The sequence below is a fragment of the Oxyura jamaicensis genome, chromosome 1 (assembly GCF_011077185.1).
Source record: "Oxyura jamaicensis isolate SHBP4307 breed ruddy duck chromosome 1, BPBGC_Ojam_1.0, whole genome shotgun sequence".
Classification (NCBI taxonomy): domain Eukaryota; kingdom Metazoa; phylum Chordata; class Aves; order Anseriformes; family Anatidae; genus Oxyura; species Oxyura jamaicensis.
The window spans coordinates 138,996,556-139,017,472 of NC_048893.1; the positions used below are offsets into that span (position 1 = coordinate 138,996,556).

Genomic DNA, 20,917 nt, shown 5'->3' on the forward strand with positions numbered 1-20,917 from the left:
GCCTTGAACACTTCCAGGGATGGGACATCAGTAACTTCTCTTGGAAACCTGTGCTGGTGTCTTACCTCCCCCTCTTAAAAAAATAATAATAATAATAATAATAAAAATAATAAAAATCTTCCTAATATATAATCTAAATCTACCCTCTTTTAGTTTAAAACCATTGCCCCTCATCTTTTTTTTTTTTTTTTTTTTTTTTTGCCTGAAAAAGGGTCCCTCCCCCTTTAGGCCTTCTTCAAGTACTGGAAGACCTCTATAAGACCTCCCCAGAAGTTTCTCTTCTCCAGGCTGAACAACCCCAACTCCCTCAGCCAGTCATATTCACTTTTTTTTGTCTATGAATACCCCCAGGTCCTTATCTTCAGGGTTGCTCTCAATCCATTCATCACCCATTCTGTACTGATATTTGGGGATTTCCCAACCTAAGTGCAGGACCTTGCACTTGGCCCTGTTGAGCATCATACTGTTTGCGTGGGCCCAATTCCCAAGACTGTCAAGGTCCCTCTGGACGGCATCCTTTCTTGTCATCTTGAACATATATGTAGACAGTATTCTAAACAAAGTGTTACACAAGGGTTGTCAGCTATTAGTTATACTCCCTCTTCACTTCACACATCCCAGAATCAAAAATGTATTTTCAGCAACCTTATCATGTTGGCAGCTTATAATCATTCGATGATGTAATAATATATCTGATAATTCTGTCATTCTGAGCTGAAGAACCTCAAATTTTGTAATACACTTTTGTTATCAGCTTCTGAGGTGCTCAACATAGCAAGATGTGCTGTTCCATTTCATTCCTCTTTCACAGCTTGAGTCCACAGAGTTACCCAGTTCTCTTCCCCTCCATTAATATCTTTCTGTGAACTGTCAGCAAATGTCATTCCTATATTTTGAGTCATTACCATTACTGTAAGTGATACATACAACTCATGTCTAAACTTTGAGAAGCTTCTTCCAGTCCAGTAGTACACTAAATTTCACTAAGCTTCCTCTACCCCAATTGTTCTTCTCTCCTCTTAACACAGTAAGTATACAGACACATTCTTTGCACCTGATTATTTTGTTTGCCTTTCTTGTGCTAATTTATTAGCTTGCTTATTAGCTACTGAAGTCTAAATCAATTCATCTACAGCAAAATAAAAAGACACACCAAAAAAGCAGTGTATCTAACCAATGAAAGATATCTGTCTATGTTAGCACAATGAATCTTGGGTAAATAAATGTATTGTATTCATGTTTTATAATTACATTAATGTCTCTTAATTTTTATTTTCCATTCATGATTGCTCTATGCATGGCTTATTTTGATATGGCTAATTGTCTTTCAGTTTGCCATATCTACTAATTACCTCTCTTCATTCTTCTGAGACTATACAATATACAAGAAAAATATTTGCTACTGTCCACAAGGCCAGCATGGTGAGAGTTAGAAAAAAAAATTTAAGATGAAAGGGACTTTCTAGCCTATATCAGGAGGAGGGTGGACAGCAGGTCGAAAGAGGTGGTCCTCTCCCTTTACTCAGCTCTGATGAGGCCACACATGGAATATTGTATCCAGTTCTGGGCTCTGCAGTACAAGAGAGATGTAGAACTTTTAGAGAGGGTCCAGCACAAAGCCATGAGGATGATTAAGGGATTGGAGCATCTGTCTTACGAGGAAAAACTATGCAAGCTGGGCTTGCTTAACCTATAAAAGGGGAGATTGAGAGGGGATCTTATCAACCTCTACAAATACCTGAGGGGACAATATAAAGTGGATGGGGCAAAACTCTTCTCAGTGGTGGACAGTGATAGGACAAGGGGTAATGAGTATAAACTGAACCACAGGAAGTTTCATCGACATATGGGGAAAAACTTTACAGTTCAAGTGACAGAGCACTGGAACAGGCTGCCAGTTGTTGTGGAGTCTCTTTCTTTGGAGATATTCAAAACCCACTTTGATGTCATCCTGCGTAACATGCTCTAGGTGATCCTGCTTAAGTAGGGGGGGTTGGACTAGGTGATCTCTGGAGGTCCCTTCCAACCTCAACCATACTATGATTCTGTGATTCTGGAGGTCACTAGTTCGACTTTCTGACCAAAGCAGAGACAGTTGTATTATTCAAAGTCAAATCCTGGAAGTCTCCAAGAACAGGAATTCCACAGCTCAGTGGGAATTTCAACACTCCATCATACAGTGTTGTATCATCATACATAATGATAATCCTGTGCTTGGGACTGAGCACAAGTTCATCAGGTCTTTCTTCCATTACAGTTATGAGTGTGAAAGATATGAAACTGCATATCAATGTACAGATCCTTTGTCCTTGTTCTTTGTCCTTGCGTTCAGGCAAAGCCAGATGCAGCTTCTGTTTAATAAGAGAGAAGAGGAAAATTGATCTCTGCCCAAAGAATGTAATGAGTGGGCGTTCTGTCTGGAGCCTGGGCCTAAGAGGGAGAAAGGACTGAAGACCTTTTCATAGAGGAGACTCTTTAGAAGCAAGGGATTGTGAATGCTTCCCCTCCCAGATCTCTCTCCAGCGAAGATAATACTGCAATTTTAGAGGCAGAATCACTTCTCCACCCTTGGAGATTCACAGAAGAGTCTAAGAGAAACTTGAATAATGTCAACATTTGGGAATGGGATGAGGAACAAGGAAGGACTTTAGATCCTGGTAGTGGCTAATAAATGAATGATTGTTCAGCTTATCATCTTTACTGTCATTTGCTAGATTTTATTTTTTCTTTCCCTGGAAATGGAGTACTACTCTATTATTTCTTAGTTAAAAAGCTCTTATTGATCAAGACTGTCTCAATCCCAGAAGGCAGGAGGACTGTGAATATGTAATTCTGGAGCTTACACTGGAGCTGTGATTGCTGCTTAGGGAATCTAGATACGTAATGTGTGACCTCTATATCCCATCAACGCAGCTCAAAATATGAGTATCCTTATTTTGTCCACAACGTACTGTTCTCATACTGATGATTAAGACAAGAATCACTCAGAGAAATTTATATATTAATTTTGAATAACACATAAATTTGAGAAAAATAGTCTGTCTGTAGGTAACTCCGAGTTACCACTCTGTTATAACTCACAGATACCTCTTTTTCCCATTTATGGTTTATTAATAAGTTGGAAACAGTGTTTTGTTGTTGTTGTTGTTTTATTATTATTATTATTAAAAAAAGATATATGCAGTTTTAAAGAGCGAAAATTATTACATTTCAACTTTCAAGTAAGAAAGTTTTAGATTTTCTCCACACTAGGAACACTGAATTTCTCTTGCATATGAACAGTAAAAAGAGATAGCAGATAACCAGTGCAGCAGACACTGTATAATGTACTGGCATATACAGTTTGATGCAATATATTTTAGAAATGTATCCTTCTGCTGGAGTCTGCAATATCCCATCAGTTTTGTACATGCCAAACCCACTGAATATTGGAAATATCTATAAGTAGACGTATATCCTACTGAGCTTCAGTGCCTCTTTAAGTGGGTTCCACTAGGTATTCCAGGAAATTGTTTATGAACAGAGGAAAGGAAACTTGGAAGCCAAGGGTCATATATTTTTTTACTTAGAGCTTTATGCATCATCTTTTAAGACAAGAAAGAGAGTGCTTATATCTTATTCTGGCAATGTATTTAAATGTAAAGAAAATTTAGTTAGGTCTAGAAATCATCTAAACAGTTAAATGAATAATAGGGATAGAATTCAGGTGAAGATGCAATCTATATGCTTCATTATCATTCTCTACAGGAGAGAGATGTTGATAATAAACTACTTAAACTGCTTTGAGTCATATCCTCTCATTCCTGCCAGCTATCATTAGAACTACTCAAAAATTAAGGTAGCATCAGTATAAGTGAAAACAAAAAAATCTGCTTTTCAGGCTGATGTCTGGTCAGCAATGCAAGATTTTTTATTTTATTTTTAATTTATTTTTATTCATATATTTTTAAACCATTAAACTTTGTTTATTCACAAGTAAAAAGCAAGTTGAAGATACTGAAGGAACCTTGGGAGGCTCCAAAATTATTATCTGTGCACCTTTGGCTTTAGTCTAATCTTTATTGGATATTACACATATTACACAGAAGTTAGACAGAGCTAATGCAGTTTATTTATTTATTTATTTATTTTCCTCTTCATTTTTTTTTTGAGGTATTACAATCCTTCTGGATCAAGTTATGCTCTGATTTTGATTTTTGGATTTATAGGTGCTTTGTTGAAACTTCTGGCTGGTCAAAACTACATCTTTTGTCTCCTTCCTGAGTTTAATGCTACACGAAATCAGGCAGAAAGACTATGCTGACATCTGCAAAAATAATTTCATGGAGAATTTTTTTTTTATTTTTTTTTTACAAGCTGATTCTGCCTTTTTCCTTCAGACCTACAATATGTGCTTTCATTGTTCCCACACCAACTTATGAATATGTTGATGCCGTTTTCTCTTTTTTTAAGCTCCCATCTGAGTTCTGTTCATCACAGATGTTTAGACACACAGCTGTCCATCTACAGTGGTTCTGCATGAAAGACCATGGCTGTTGTGTACAAAAGAAGGGATTCAAGCAAAATGTACTATAAATAGATAGCATTGTCTGCCTCTTCATTCTCCACCGGAGTCCTAAGTTCTGGAATTGGCATATTTGCTACTTTATGAAAATACTTTTTGCCTTCTGCCTCTGATGAACTAAAAGATGGAGCACAACCTAAGCATTTATTATGGCTGTGAAAAGTTCCCTTCTCTCTAAAGCAAGGAAGACAGTTATAATGGAATGGCCTCAGGGTACATGCAATGCATGATGACCAAAGGCACTATAACATAATATGGCATCTTCACTTGTAAGAGTTGGCAACCTTCATGTAACACAAACTATTTAAATATGCCTCAAGGTCATGCTCTTAATGTCTTAAGCATTTGCATCAGTGAACAAATCAGCATGCAGTATGATAAAACCCTTTGAAAGCTGTGGAGCAGCAGCATAATATCTGAGAGCATTGTGGCAAATTGGGAAGTTGAGATGAAGCTGCTAATTATTCCAAGGCATATTTCTGAAAGGACAGGAGGTGTGGGATGTTCTCTGCCAAAAGCCCCTATTTCTTGAATGCTCTCACCATCTCCATATGCACATATGAAACTTCTAAGCTATGCTGTGTGTGTGTAAGATGTAGCTAATATGGTCTTATCTACTGCTGGAAACCCTGAAAATCAGTAAGATACAATTTGATAATGATGAGGGCAGCAGTGGAATAATTTGGGTAAGACTAGATTATCAAAAAAACAAAGAAGAAACTGCAATTAGCATCTGTTAGAGACCCCCAGGACTATAAGAGAGTGAGGAAAAATATTCATAGAACAACTCTGGAGTAGTTCAAAACCACGCAGTACTGTCCCAGAGGGGACTGTAACTGTCCAAACATCTGTTAAATGATAAAGCTACTGTAAATATAGATCAGAGATTCCTATGCACAAATGAAAGCATCGGATCCTAAAAAAGGATTCCTAGCATTAGTAATGCAGTACTTCATTGTCCAAAATGGACAGGTCAGTGTAGAGGAGGAGATATTCTGAAACAATGGAAATTATGGGAAGAATATTGGAATGCAATTGGAAAATTCTAGTGAAAATGTGCTAGTTGAAGTCAAGAATACATCAATTAGAAAAGTTACAAGGTTCCAAGATTTATTATTATTATTATTTTTTTTTTTACAGCAAGAAATGAACCTTTATCTGATGCAGTGCTGCTAAAAGAATAATGGGAAAAAAAAAAAAATAGTAAAAAAATTCACCTGAAAGATCATTAATGTAGGTTTAAAAATAAAGGCCATTCAATAGCAGACTAGTTTTTATTAAGATTTCATGATAGGTGTATGCAAATGCTAAAGGTTGCTAAAATGAAGTGGAGTGAAATTCTCTAAATGAGGATTTTCCTTCATTTATTGTTTCTGTACCAGGTTGGACAAGCATGAGAACTGGAACACCAGGGGAAAAAGGGTTTGAGATGCTGACTACCTGCTGACTGCTGCCTTCATCTGTCAGTCAGGGTGAGTAAATGTTTGGCTCTGCAGATGTATGAGACATTTGGATCTGACCTACCTTGTACCTTACTACCATATGGTTTATAAAGGAGTTTGAGGCCAAGTGGAAACAATCTTTACAAATGACCAAGGTTTCCAATTCACTTTTGAAGATCTGTGATGCTTTCATAGGGATGCACCAAATTTTAAGAGTTTATTTTTTGGTGTTTCACACAGATACAGAAAGTGTATTTGACTGAGGTGTAGCTAGTTGACCTTCATTTGGTTGCTCATCAAAGGTAAAGCAAAGCAAGGAATTTAAGTTATCAGATAAAAGTTCACTGGCCACTGAGATATTTTTAGTGTTTAATGACCATTTGGGGCTTCTTCCAGCAGTGTGAAAAGGTACATACTCTATTTTATTAAATTAATGAGACATGAGAAGCACGCATAAAAAAGCACTTGGTTCACATTGGGTATCTGTGAGAGGCAGCTATTTTTAAATTTCTGTAGGTGGTTCACTAGCACAGGTAATTGAGTTCCAACATATTTCTTCTTTGAGTCCTTCCAGAAGGATGGTCTATAAAGTAAGAAACAAAGAAAAATGTACTGCTGCATTTTTTAATTTGAGCCTTAATGGAAATGTTTTGTCAGTCTGCTATTGTGTTTCCTTTTATGGGAATATTTACATATCCAGAAAAGAAGTCTTCTCCATATTCAGAGATAAGTACTTTAATACAGCCACTTATGTTGTGTATTTATGCAGGTGTTTTGCAGAACAGCAAAATACTTGCTTGTAACAGGCTGTGATGACATGGGCTTCCTGAGTATATAAATTTTTATGAAGAATAGTCCCCTTGGCAATTACAGATGTGTTAGTGACTTTCTGCTTTCACTGAGAATATCTCAAAACCTATTTCATTCTGTGCATTTCTAGTTTGTAGGGATTTTTACAGGGTAGAGAAGGCATTATACTTCACTTCTATAAACTACAGTTTATTCTGGGAATCATTTCATGCCCCATTTTAATTATTTCTAATAAAGCTTTTTTTTTTTTTTTTTTTTTTTTTTTTTCAGGCTTCGGAGTGGGAAGATATGAATTAAAACACAGAGCTTCAGAACTCCTTTTTATTTTTTTTTCCCTATGCTTGCTTACTTAGTCTTATAATTGTCATGACATGTCAGGTAGCATTCAGTTCTTTGAAGTCTCAATAATCTTCATTATAGTAAAAGTGTCCTAGCTAACTACCTTTTAGGGAGGTGCTCCTCTGTTTTTCTTGATTATGTTTTTGGACATTATTTATAAAACCCTCTTCCACCCAGCACCCCATCTATGTCATAGTAATTGCCAACTTTTCCCCTGGGATTCTTTTGTACCTGTATCTGCTGAAGCCCTTCCCAACCCTCTTCTGTTGCTCTATATGGGGCATGGACTCAGTTATACTCTTGGATATCCTAATGTCTTGAATAATTTGTCTCTTTTAAGCATTGCCTTCCCTCTCCCAGTGCATGGGTAACCTTTAATCCTGAAGCTTTATTCCTTGACAGCAACTGACTCTTTCTTGGTTCATCTCTAACTTTTTAGGTAATTCCTGGTAATTTGGTCCACAATATTCTACTTCTAACCCTGGGAAAATATATTTCTTTCCATCATATTTTGTTGATGAATCCAGTCTTTCTCTCCATAAATCTATGAAAATGATGTAACAGAGTAGCACAGAGTGAATATTTTGGGGAGGGGAAAGAATTTATTTGCTGAAGAAATGAAATTTCTGGCAACTCAGAGCTGTTTGTGATTTTGGTTTTAAATGTGTGAAGTAACTGTGCCTGAAGAAATGTTTAGAAATATTCAAAAAAAATGGTGCCATTGGCTTTCTCCTAGCTGATAAGGCATGCAACTCAGACAGCTCATCAGCCTGAGGCAACTTGGAAAAAGGAGAGGTGAATTCTGCAGTACTGGGTGAGCTGCTGCTTCACTCCACTGGGTCAACAAGGGAAAGACTCAGTGAAAGCAATACATACTTGTTGTTGACTGGGATCTGAGCTTCAGATATTAAAAAAAGAATTATCAGCAGAGGATGTTAAGAAACCCATCCCCAAATGTCATAGAGTATCATAGTTTTACACATGTGACAGGTGGTAAATAGAGACACAGAGACAGAAGCTGAAAATTATCTTGCTGAAAGTCTGGCCACAAGGCAATGGCAGAGGTGGGAGCAGAACAAACTATTCTGTTTGCTCTAGCTGCCAATAATATCTCCCATTCTTTCAGGTTTCAGTTGACCACTCCAGTTAGATCAGGTTTTTTATGTTCATGCCACATTATCCATAATCTCTTCTCTTGCTCCTTTTTTTCCCACACTCCCACTTCCTGGAATTGCAAAACACACAGCATATTATATAAAGGTATATTTTTTGATATATTAATTATTAAACTGTGATATACAAATAATGTTAGAAATGTTGTTGGGTGACTCAGGGACATTAGAAATTATCAAAGTTCAAGGGATCATTAAATTATATGAAAAATTCTGTTGTGCACTTTTATGTAAGATTTGGCAAGGTTTACAACATCCATGCAATGGGTGATATTTATAGCAGGGTCTGAATTCTGTACCCCAGATGGAAGAGTTGCTTCTCACATAAGATGCAAAGGCTTGTCCTCCAGATGCCACTCCTGATGTTCAAACCTCAGTCCAGTACAAAATACTGCCTTTCCATCCTGGATGCCTCAGAGCCTTTGCACAGTGCTGGGCACAGAAACAATGAGCTCACTTTTGGTGTTTTCAGTCAAAGATGAAGGAACATCAATCTTAGTCACTCAAAAACAGAATGTTGTATTCAAGATGTTGGTTCAAGAAAAACACAGAACAAAACAACATCTACATGTGAAGATGAAGGAAAGCCTGTTTCTGCTTAGCACAATAAGGAAATTGTTCTTGAACTGTTTGTGCTTCTCTAAAAGTGACATCCCCTAGGACTCACTCCCCCTGCTCCGTGAAAATACTGTTAAGGTCAGTGTAATGCAGTGTTATTCATGCTACCATTAAAATGGTACATGTCAATTGTAAAACAAATGTTTTCAGTCTTTGCATTTTCATAATTGGTTTACCTTTATCATTTGGCCAAACAACAATCTCTGCTCTTCTCCCACGGTTCTTCTTTGTTCTCCTCATACAAAATTCTCTTAAGCTTCCTTTCAAACTTTGGTCCCAGTCCCAGCCTCTCACCTTAGGCTATGTAAAGTGGCATGATTTATTGACAAAATGGGGATGGGATTATGATATTTTGAGAGTGATTTTAGATGTCATTTCTCTTTAAAATATGCTAAACTCATGCTTATGCAGCATGAGAATTGTACTGCAGCAGAGTAGGAACCATAAAATAATGCCAGGGCATTAAATTTGTAGGTGGCAATAGTATAGTATTCTAGATTGCATACTTATTAAAACAGTGATGTACAGCCCATTCTCCTGATTTGTTTAGAAAAATGATTCCATAGGATTTTCTCTGATCATACATTAGGTTTAAGTATTATGAGAAAAGCTTATTTTCATCTTTCACTATCTGTGCCACTTTTGGACCTCTCCCCCCCCCCACCCCCCCCGACCCCCCTGATATTTTTCTGTGCTTTTTTTCCAGTATAAAGGATAGAAAGAAAAGACTATCATAGAAATTGGAATAGTGTTTGAATTTATGGACCTATTATTTTGTATCACTTTATGGCAATGATGTTTCCTAATTGATCAAGGATGACAGCTGCATTCTTCAATGGGACAATTGTGCTCAAGGCATTCAATAGGTGTTAAGCAAGCAGTTGTTATCTGTGCTAGTAGTGGTAGCAAAGACCTACCAAAACAGTCAAGGTGCTGTTACAGCTTCTCATCTTGCTTGCTGCAGCAGTTGGCAAGCACTGCCAGTCAGCAGGGAATGGTTAGGGTGAAGGAGACCCAATCAGGCATGCTGTAATTTACATCTGATTGATGAATGCATGGAGAGTGTGGAAACACCAATTAGAAAAAAAAAAAAAAAAAAAAAAAAAAAAAAACGTGGCAGTGCAGGATTTGGGATGTGCTGTTCCTCTTCCTTTCAGCCTCCTGAATATAACCAAGAAGACCTGGAAAGGCTGAGAATTAAAAGAAATTCAAAAGAAAAATTCTGTGTGCATTCACAACTTGACATGGAATTAAAGTCTTTATAGTGCAAAATTTTTACGTATATAAATTTAAAGGGAAAATATTTTTAAAGTAAAAGTAGTGCTATACTTTTATAGCACTTTATATTATCATTTATATTATCATTTTCTATGTTTCTTAATTATAATAATTATCCAAAATTACATTTTGATACAGATTTGATTTTTTTTCACTGACAGTAGAAACCTGAAATGATTTTCAATGTGGGCTTAGTTGTGTTGTTGTTGTTTTTCTTTTAATATTTTGCTTTTAAAAATATTTAAACAGTTTTTCTTCTCTTTCTGAAAAAAAAATCAACATCCCTTTAACATTTTGTCCTTAAGTCAGGATTGATTGTGCTATGATTTTAATTCACATAATCTTCTTTATGCATTCTAAATCCTTCCTCTCTTTCTCTTTTTGTTGTTGTTGTTGTTTTCTTTTCTTTTTGTTATTTGTGTGTGTGTGTGTGTGCATGTGTTCCCAGCACAGTGTTCAATATCATTTATCTCAGTATAGAGGAATAAGAGCTGATATTGATTATGTTGTTTTAGATTTTGAAATTCCTTTGTAAACGTGTAAAACCTGTAAACATCTACCATTCCCAGCAGCTTAACAGAATCATCCTTCCTCTGACCACATAATTGTTAAATTGTGCATGCAAAATGGCTTGAGGATATTCTGTCCCTTTTCCAGCAGGTTATCAAGGAAAACTTGCCAGAGAACATTGTGTTGTTTATATATCCTCCAGGTTAAGAATTCAAAGGTCAATAGTTGCCAAAAGCAGTTTCACTTAGTAACTGCTATTTTTCCCAAGCTCTGTAACCAGCCTCACCAGTGATCCTTATCATTTATTAGTGAATGTGTATATATGCAGCTTATAGATCTCTACCCATAGGCAAGTAATCTTGATTTACTGAAATAATCTATTCATTTTCTAGTATAATTAATCATAATGATTAATTACCTGCATAAGCAAATATTGCATGTAAATACACTGAGCTTACGTTGTAATGTTACTGGTTTATTTCCTAACATTTCTCACTTAATGAACCTGTAGTGAAATTTGATTGACAATGAGAAAGTTTTCCCTGGGCTGGATTTAGACACTTTGTTTCATCAAGTAGCTAAGAGCAAAATTGGTTTTGGTGTGTGTGTCTTTTCTTTGTTTGTTTGTTTGTTTAAATAATTAAAGTTGAAATATATTCATTATACTTTTTTTCTAGATTACAAGATAGGACATTATCAAATATTTTAATAATATTTATCTCGAAAGTTTTGATTTTGCTCTGTAAATGGCTAGTATCACACCATTGATTTAAAGGAGTTTTTCCTGTGGTATTGACATTAAGATCAAGCTTATCATATTTTGGAGGAGAGGGGTGGGAGATGTAAATCATGGAAAGGGAAGGGAAGGGAAAAGAAAGGGAAGGGAAGGGAAGGGAAGGGAAGGGAAGGGAAGGGAAGGGAAGGGAAGGGAAGGGAAGGGAAGGGAAGGGAAAAGAAAGGAAAGGGAAGGGAAAAGAAAGGAAAGGGAAGGGAAAAGAAAGGAAAGGGAAGGGAAGGGAAGGGAAAAGAAAGGAAAGGGAAGGGAAGGGAAAAGAAAGGAAAGGGAAGGGAAGGGAAAAGAAAGGAAAGGGAAGGGAAAGGGAAGGGAAAAGAAAGGAAAGGGAAGGGAAAGGAAAGGAAAGGAAAGGAAAGGAAAGGAAAGGAAAGGAAAGGAAAGGAAAGGAAAGGAAAGGAAAGGAAAGGAAAGGAAAGGAGAAAAAGAAAGATGACAAAAAAAGAGAAAAGACAAGAAAAAGAGAAAAGAAAAAGGAAATAAAAGGGGGGGTCTTACTCTCAAACAGTATTTTTATAAAGCAATACTTCCATGTAACTTTTGTTAAAGTTGATGGATCTTTGTTTAGCTAAAATGGTATTCCAAAGTGCTGCTAATAGTTTTGTCTTTGGCAAGTGCTGTTAATAGTTCTGTTCATTTCACAGGAGTCCTCTTTTTCCTGAGCACTTACTTTTGGTAATTCTGGTATTTAGCTGAAGTTATCTTTTAGTCAAAACTGTCTAATAATTATTGTTCAAACCAACTCAGTGCTGACAGTACCAAGATGAAAAGATGAAGAACAGAATAACTTTATTTTTAAGTATTGCAGCTTAAAAAGTAAAGGCATTCATGCTAAATCACTTCATAAACCATCCAAGTAAAATTACCTTGGTGTTAAAACTTGCAGATCAAATGTGTGCATAAGTTAAGGATTTTGGAATATGGCTATATTTTTAAACTTGTGTGTGTTTAAAAAAAAAAAAAAAAAAAAAAGAATTCTTTATATTTTATCTAAACTAGAGTGCTTGCAAAACAAAATAAGATTCTGTTCTCAGAAACGTGGATCAGTTTCCTCTTAATTGCAATGGCATCATCAAATCAAATAATATAGCTAATGAACATTAAAGCCAAAAAAAACAAAAGGAAACACATGGGTAATGGTGGGAAAGTAATAGCTACAGTACAAGAAATGAATCTAAGCAGATAAAGCAGATGAAATATCATGGAGTATCTAAAAGAAATGAAATGAAAACAGATTGTCATCAGATCCTCTCTCTTCCCCAAAAGTTTGATACCATTTCTTTGGGGAATAGTTTGCAAATGATATATAGAATATGTGTAACAAAACTGTAAACAGATATGCAATTTGCCTCACTTACAATCTGTTCCATGATCTTTGTTCCTCCTAAAGAAAAAAGACAAGGTGTACATCTTGGAACAGGAGGATGGAGGAATAAATAAGAGCTGCAGTTAATAGAACTGTATTGGGATATTACAATTGTAAATGTTTGCTATTTTTCCTTTGTCCATATTCCAGGATTTTCACTAACTTGCTTTTCAGTGTCTTTGTAGAATCTTTAGTACATTTTAACATAGTTAATTAGCAAACAGTACATATAATATGTAGGGTACTTTTATTCTAATATTAATTTTTGTTCAAATATCATATAAACTTTCTATGGCATAGAAGTATTCATTCTCAGATTTTTACTTGGGCTTTGTTAGATCTGTTTAAGTATCGATAAACAAGCAGGTTTAAAGGGAAACCTGCAGTGGGAAAAATAACCTCTGAAGTATTAACTGGTATATTCAGTGCTTCTTACACTCCCTGTCACCAAACACATGTTGCCCTCAGGTCTGTAACTGAGCTGTACTTAGCCTTTTATGTCTATAAATGCTTTCTTTTTATGCTGAAAGGTGGTTTACTCTGCACCATGTGTGTGCGAGAAGGAACATATTTCCAACTTGCTGTCAGAGCATGGGAAAAAAAGATCCCATCATTTCTATTGCCCTTGTTCCACTCCACTTCATCTACACACCAGCCGTGCATGGCCACTTGTCACTGACCCCTGCCTACTCCAATTTTCTTTCCCTCTTTGAGGCTGCACATGTATGACCACACCACAGAGCACTGAATTTGGGGACTGATTGTACAAAATTCTCTAGCACAAGCCATGCAGAAATGTATGTGGCTCTGCGCAGACCTGGAGATCAAGGAGGAGAGTGTTCAGTTCAGGCATGCAGCTCCTGACACAACTTACCATATCTGTAATAGGCTACAGGATCACTGGGTTAGAAATGAAAGGTGTGAAGCTTGGCCAGAAATGGCTTAAGCTAAAACCTGTGCTCTTTAGGCTGTTTAAATTCTGCTTCTTTGTGGACAAAACTCTGCCTCTTCTTTACTGCTGCTTTGCCCACCCACATTCTCTCACCAATTGTGGCAACTAGACAGTACACCACATTAGAAAGAATGATCTAAGGATACTGTCCATTCTCCAGATCTTTAGTGGTCAAGTCTATCTTGTATATAATGACTTTTCTGAGGAGATATATGAATAGGACACCAGATAGTTGGTATAGATCTTAGCTGAATTATTCAAATTAAGTCAATTTCAATACATATTCAATTCATCCAGTAAGAAATAGTCAAGTAACTGAACCCTCACTTATGTACAAGGTAGAAAACACTATAGTGAAGTGATGATGAAATCATCAATGAAATGAGTAGAAAAACATTTAGATCTTGTTTATGTCCTGCAGATTTTATCATACTGTTCATGTGTATGCACAGTGATGACTAAAGAACATTCTAGAATGATTGATACATATGCCAGTTGTTAATTTTTACCTTTAAACCAGTGTTCTGTAAAATGGGAACAGAAGGAAAGCATGCAGCATAGAGCTGATCACAAAAAATACTTCACTCAGTATGTGTTCTCCATATGTATTTAAACAGGATTTCTAGGTGCATGCTTGCAAATAAACCTGCTTCTGTCAAAGGTGATAGTAAAGCTCAACCAATGTTTTAAAAATCAGTATTTATATTTGAAATAATAAGGTTGGTGTCATTTGGAAAAATGATAATCATACATTTGAATAAGATACAAAAATAAATTTCTTTGTGACCTTACAGAGAGAAAAATGTATAGCATGCTTATGATGTGTCAATTGATTAAATGTACTCTTAGATGATGGGGTTTAGGTGCTTTAGTTCCACCTTGTAAATATATATATATATATTTCAAATAAAACATTAGCTTCTGTAACAGGCTAAAGTGTTGCAAAAAATAATGGCCCAAACCTAAAGCAATTTTAAAATTATATGTATGTATGTATGTATATAATTTTAAATGTTTATATATTTAAGCAACAGAAAATCTTTTATTCCATTATAAAGTCAAACATGGTCTTATGGTTCTGTGGTTAAACATTCAAAATTGATGAAAAGAAAAAAAAATGATGTGGTTGTCTTAACATTGTTGTTTTATGCATATACCTTACAACAAAGTATTCAAATAAAATCAGCTTTGTATATATATTTGTATATATGTGTGTCACATATATCAGCTTCTCAGCTAATATATTTTAATACAAAATATTGCATATTCTGCATATTAATTTTAGGGAAAAGAATGTCATTGTTGTATGTCTACATTAATGTTATAATCATCTGGTGCATCTTAATTGTTTCAGGGTTTGGTTGCAAGTTGTTAAGTAGTACACTGACTCAATGAAGAAATGTCTTTTTGCAGCATTTAAGTGCGAATAAAAGACTTAGTCCATGCATGGCAGCTACCTTGCCTCCTTGCCTCTCTTTGGATTTTATTATATTTTTCATCTTTTTACCTATATTCCATGTTACATTTCAAATGTTCGTTCTATGCTTTGGCACATCAAAATATTAATAAAAATTGTTTTGATCATATTTGATTTTTTTTTTTTTCCTGGTGGAAACATTCCTGAAAAGAAAGGTGTAAGTGGGGGACCAGAAGATCCTCAGAACTGGTAAATTCTCGTTTTTTTCTTGCTGTCACCTTTTCTTTTCTGTCCGTACCTGACTGACATCACAAGGTTTACCAATGAAGCATTTGAAGCATTATTGTTACTTATTACAAATTCATAGCAAAACGTGAGCTAGAAAGATTGTTCAGTTCCTCCTCCCCCAAGGCAGGACCAGCTGTACCTAAATCATTCCTGACAGATGTTTGTCTCTCCTGTTTTTAAAAACTTCCAGTACAGGGTTTCCAAAAAATCCCTAGGCAGTCTATTCATTTACTTCACTGCCCTTAAAGTGAGAGAGATTATTTTTTCTCTTGTCTTTTCTAAAATCTAAATTTAAGGTTCCATATTGCAGTTTTCAGCATCATCCTCTGTTGTATCTTCAGTGAACATGGGCAATAATCTCTGACCTTTCTCTTTGAAGCTACCTTTCATATGTTTGAAGTCTGGTACCAGGTTTTCTCTGTCTCTTTCTTATGATTGAAGAAGATTCCTACATATTGGCTTTCTATCCTTGTGCATTCTCATTTCACTCCTTCATTTCTTCCTTCTTTCCATATTTTCTTGCACCTAAGCAGTGTTTTGCTAAGTCTTATTTGGCTTCTATACACCCCCATGAGGTGTATTGCTTCAAGGCAATAACAAGTTCAAATCTGATGTGGTCAGTACTGAACCTTGCCATCCCCTACACAGACAGTAGAAAAGGCAGCTGTCTTAAAGTAAAGTCCTGAATTATACACCTGAACAATGTGGCAGGTATTTTGGAGGAGCAAAAGACAATCAGTGACAATTAATCATGTAAACAAAACATTTAAAGTCCTGAGAAATCAGTGTCTTCCTTGACACCATTGTCCCATCACATTCATACATTGAAGAACTGAGGAAAGATCTGTGTGTGAAAACATGGCTTCACCAGAGAAATTCAGCTAGCTTCAAGGAAACTTCTGAAACTTCAGTTCATCCTCTAAACTAGTACTTAGACAACTGTACTGGATACAGAGACTACTGCATTTGCTATGAGATAAACACAGAAGCCCCTACTTCCTTTTCATCCTAAAGTCAGGTCAGTGAGTTTTTACAGTGAGAAGTAGGGAAGATTATTTTGTTGTTGTAGTTTTAAAATAAGATTTGCAATAGGCTTTTCCTTCCCCTCCTATCACATAACAATAATAATAATAAATTAATAATTTCTGAGTAACCATTAATATGTTGCTCACATTTCAGATCATTCTACTTCATTTTGGGCATATTAGACTGTGTTCTTTTGATACATTTAATTTTTGCATTTGAATCTTTCTGAACTCACAGTGAGGTATTTGTAGAAAGTTAATTAGCCCGTGCAAATTCACTAACATCTGTTTTCTACTTAAAAATAATTGAAATTGTCTTTTAGTCTATGGTTAAAAATAATAAATAATTAGTGAAATTTTCTGGAATAAAAAATAGTGCAGAGACTTGAGACAGGCTTGATCATTTTTTTTTTTTTTTTTTTTTTTATGCCACTGATAAGATGATTTTACTAAATTGAATAATATTTTACAGACCTGATAGCCACCTTGAAAGATAGACTAAAGACAGACAATATTCTTCTATCATTTTCTGTAAAACACATCATCAGTCTTGGAGAAAATAATTCACAGGAAGACAGTGTTATTACAGCTTAAATATTGACTTTGAACAAATTAGGTCATAATCTTGTTATCAGACTGGTATGGAAGGTAGTAGAGAGCTAGAAGAACAGAAGATAGCAACGTTTTCAATAACTAAACCCAACACTATTCATTATCACAATCAGAACTCATTTGGCCTGAATTCAACCCATTGAACTGCTGACATCAAAGTGAAAAATGTAACGACCCTGGACTCCCTCTCTAAACTAAGAAAAGAAAACCAGGAAACTTTAGAAGACAATTCAAATTCCAGATGTGCTAAAAATCTTTTTTTTTTTTTTTTTTTTTTCCTTCTGCTTTGAGTACTCTATTGAAATGACTAAAGAAATGTGACATGATGAGGGAGCTCTGTCCCTCAGCTTGAGGTGACGTAAGCACCCTTTTACCGATCCAGTTTGTACCAGTGAAATTTGTGTGAAAGCTACCAGAATCCAATAGTGTAAAGATGGAAAGCCATTTGGTATATTTTCCCATTATTTGCGTTTGAGTCCATGTGCTTTTCCCATGGTAGAAAGTTTTTCTAGGAAAGAACAAATCTCAAACACGGGCATCTAGAGAGCTACAATAACAGTATCAAACTTTAGTATGCTTCTGTTTTTCTTCATGAAGAATTATTTAGAGGACTAAACCATTAACATTGTGGTAGTAAACATGGCTGACCCTTGAAGATTATTTTTGAAGACTACACTGGAAAATAAACAACTGTGTTTCTATGTAATCATGGCATCAAATTTTATAGCCAAAAATTAGTGGAAAATATTCCTGACAATATACATATGACTGTGTTGGTCAATATTAGAATTAAAAATGCCTATCAACTTTTTATGATAATCACTGGATGGTAACAGTTTGGAGGAGTGTACATGTTTGCACTCACATCCCCATGGAGTTGCTCCTGTATGCTGCTTCAGTGCCATGAAACTACATCCACCCCTTTGGTGGGCAGAAACAGCAACAACAAAGCCATATATAGGCGCATCCAGTAACCTATACCATTTGGCAATCAGCTGCAGCAGGGATCCACCCAGACAGTGAAGTTATGAGCATGGTGTAGCTGATAGCTACACATACTCCATGGTTTATTAACTTAAAAAAGTAAACACCTGGAATTTCTGAACAGATTATTATTTTTTCCTTCCTTACAAAGCACTTGGGAATCCTCAGTACTTCAATACAAGCATACCTTTAAGTGGGAAACCAGATAAATAGCAAGCTATATATGAAAATATTTCCTCAAGAAGAGCAGGAGGATAATTACAGTTTTCCTGGCTTCAGTTGCTATTACCATCCAGTTTAATGGTTAAACCCTAGAGGCAAAGAGGTGCACCCAGTCCCAGCATTTCTGCTGTCATTCAGTGAAACTGATGTTGAACACCAGCTGTCTTATGATCGATTTCCAGTCAGCAGCCCCAGTAGATCAGCAGCTATGAACTCTGGGTGGCACAACCCCAACGTCAAGGCCACCCCTGGCCAGGTGTCTGAAAATAAGGGTTACTGAGGATATGGTGCTTGAGGTGATATTTGAGGGACAACACCGGCTCAGGCAGCCTTGCAAAGGTTCTGCCAAGGCACATATTAATGTTGTTCTCACTTCTAATCAACTTGTGCTTGACTCAGCTTTAATAGGAGAAATAACCTTTGAAAATACAATTGCATGCGATTAAAAAGAAAAGGAGAAAAAGAGAGAGAAACCATAAACCCCATATTGAAACAAATCAATGGATTTTGAAATAAAACTTAATGAAAGGAGGTGACAATGTAAGATATAGTACCACTTTATTTTGATTCCTTAAATGACTGTTGATGAACATCTATACCTTTGTGGACCTAAGGAGAAACACACAAATGTATAACCTAGATTGTGCTGTCAATTCTGTCTTTTGCTTTGATGACTATTCACTTACATTTGAAAACCAAATTTCATTTTTCAGCTCTTTCTTCTGGAAAAAGCCAGGAACCAAAAGATCACAGCCAAAAACAAATATATCTTCTTTTTTCCTTTTTCTTTTTATGCATAAAAATTAAATTAAAAATACTTTATGCTTGTGCTGACATTCTCATAGGATAAATGAGTACTAATAAATTATATATGGAGCTCTGACTACATAAAAGAGGACTTAACTATTTCAAGAATGCATCCTCACTAGCTCTTGATGGAATCTGCAAAATATATCACCATCACTCTTTGTGAAAAAAAGCAAACTTAAATTTTTGATTTTCATGAAGCACTTGGCAGAGATCATTGATGTATGATCCTGGTGATCGTGATCTGTGTTCATTCTTAAAATCAAATAATTTACTCCTGAGAAACAGGAGTAAATAACATTAGATTTGGTATCAACATATTTTACAATGGAATTTTCAGAAACAAAAACCACAAAAAATTTGGCAGAAGTTTGACTTTAGAAAGTAATATATCTTCATCAGTGAAGATGCAAAATGTAAAACCAAGACTGTAATAGGTACTTACCTAACCTATCACTCCTACACATGGTATTTAGAAAAACAAGAAACCACAATTCCTCTTCTGTGGAATAGTGAAGTAGTTTTTCCTAATTCAGATACCTGCAAAAGTGATTTATCAAACTCGTTCCCTTCATGCAATATTATAAAATCAGATAGCACGTTGAACTGATTGGCATCGTTCTTCAAAGTTTGCTTTCTTGAACATAGAATATGCATATCATGAGCTGTTTAGATATATAAATATATATTACTAGTGGATATGTTATTACATTCCTATACCTCTGTTTCCCTCTTAATGACAAAATATCCATTTTTATTGAAAGTTGTGCCGATAAAACTGCTTTAAAGTAAGGAACTAATTGTTTTTTTAAACATTTATCAACAGATATCGTTAGGAAAGTATTTTAATCACTATAGTTTATGTAGACTAAATGTAAGCATTTATTAATACAAACTAAGCACTCATTATAAATTTGCACAGAAAATGATAAAATATTATGTATGAAATGAATCATTAGCATGGACCATTAAGTCCTCTATTTTAATTTAATTGAATTTGTCAGTAGTACCCTCTTTAACTGAAAACCAGTCATAACCACAAAATTAAATAATAATTAAAGAAACAACTATTCAAAGAGTTGCTTGGTAGCTAAGGTGCCATTTAACCAAAACAGCAATTTAATGTAAATTGCAGCCCAAGTAGACATAGTTCTGAAAATTATACATCATGTGGTTCATATATGTTTGAATTAGCAAAACATTTCCAGAATCACGGTCTAGAGGTTCTTATATTGGTTCTGTAAACACAAAGAAAGACTGAATAAATGGATGAAAATAGGTATAAATAGACTTATGGCAATTAAAGCTAATTAAGACTTTACAGAAATAAACTACTGGCTGTTCAGTAATTTTTTAGCAGCTTAACAAATGCACTAACTTACAATGTATACATTCAGTCAGTGTACACAGTCATTCACTAAAGATATGTTGGATGTGGAACCAAAAATAATGTTTTGCCCATCTGCCTTTTTTCTAACTTTACCAAAGTATGAAAAGACAAATGGAAACTCCTATTTACATCAACTTAGACTTTAATACACTACCTGTTCCTGAAAAGAGAAGAGAAGAGAAGAGAAGAGAAGAGAAGAGAAGAGAAGAGAAGAGAAGAGAAGAGAAGAGAAGAGAAGAGAAGAGAAGAGAAGAGAAGAGAAGAGAAGAGAAGAGAAGAGAAGAGAAGAGAAGAGAAGAGAAGAGAAGAGAAGAGAAGAGAAGAGAAG

General features: G+C 35.4%; 1 long non-coding RNA gene across 1 annotated transcript in view; it reads left to right on the forward strand.

The window, feature by feature from the left end:
• LOC118161315 overlaps nt 1-20,917 on the forward strand; it is a 106,140-nt gene that overhangs the window by 24,929 nt on the left and 60,294 nt on the right. The window contains exon 2 of the long non-coding RNA XR_004747940.1: nt 5,947-6,036. This is a non-coding gene — a long non-coding RNA (uncharacterized LOC118161315). The remainder of the gene's footprint in view (nt 1-5,946; nt 6,037-20,917) is intronic.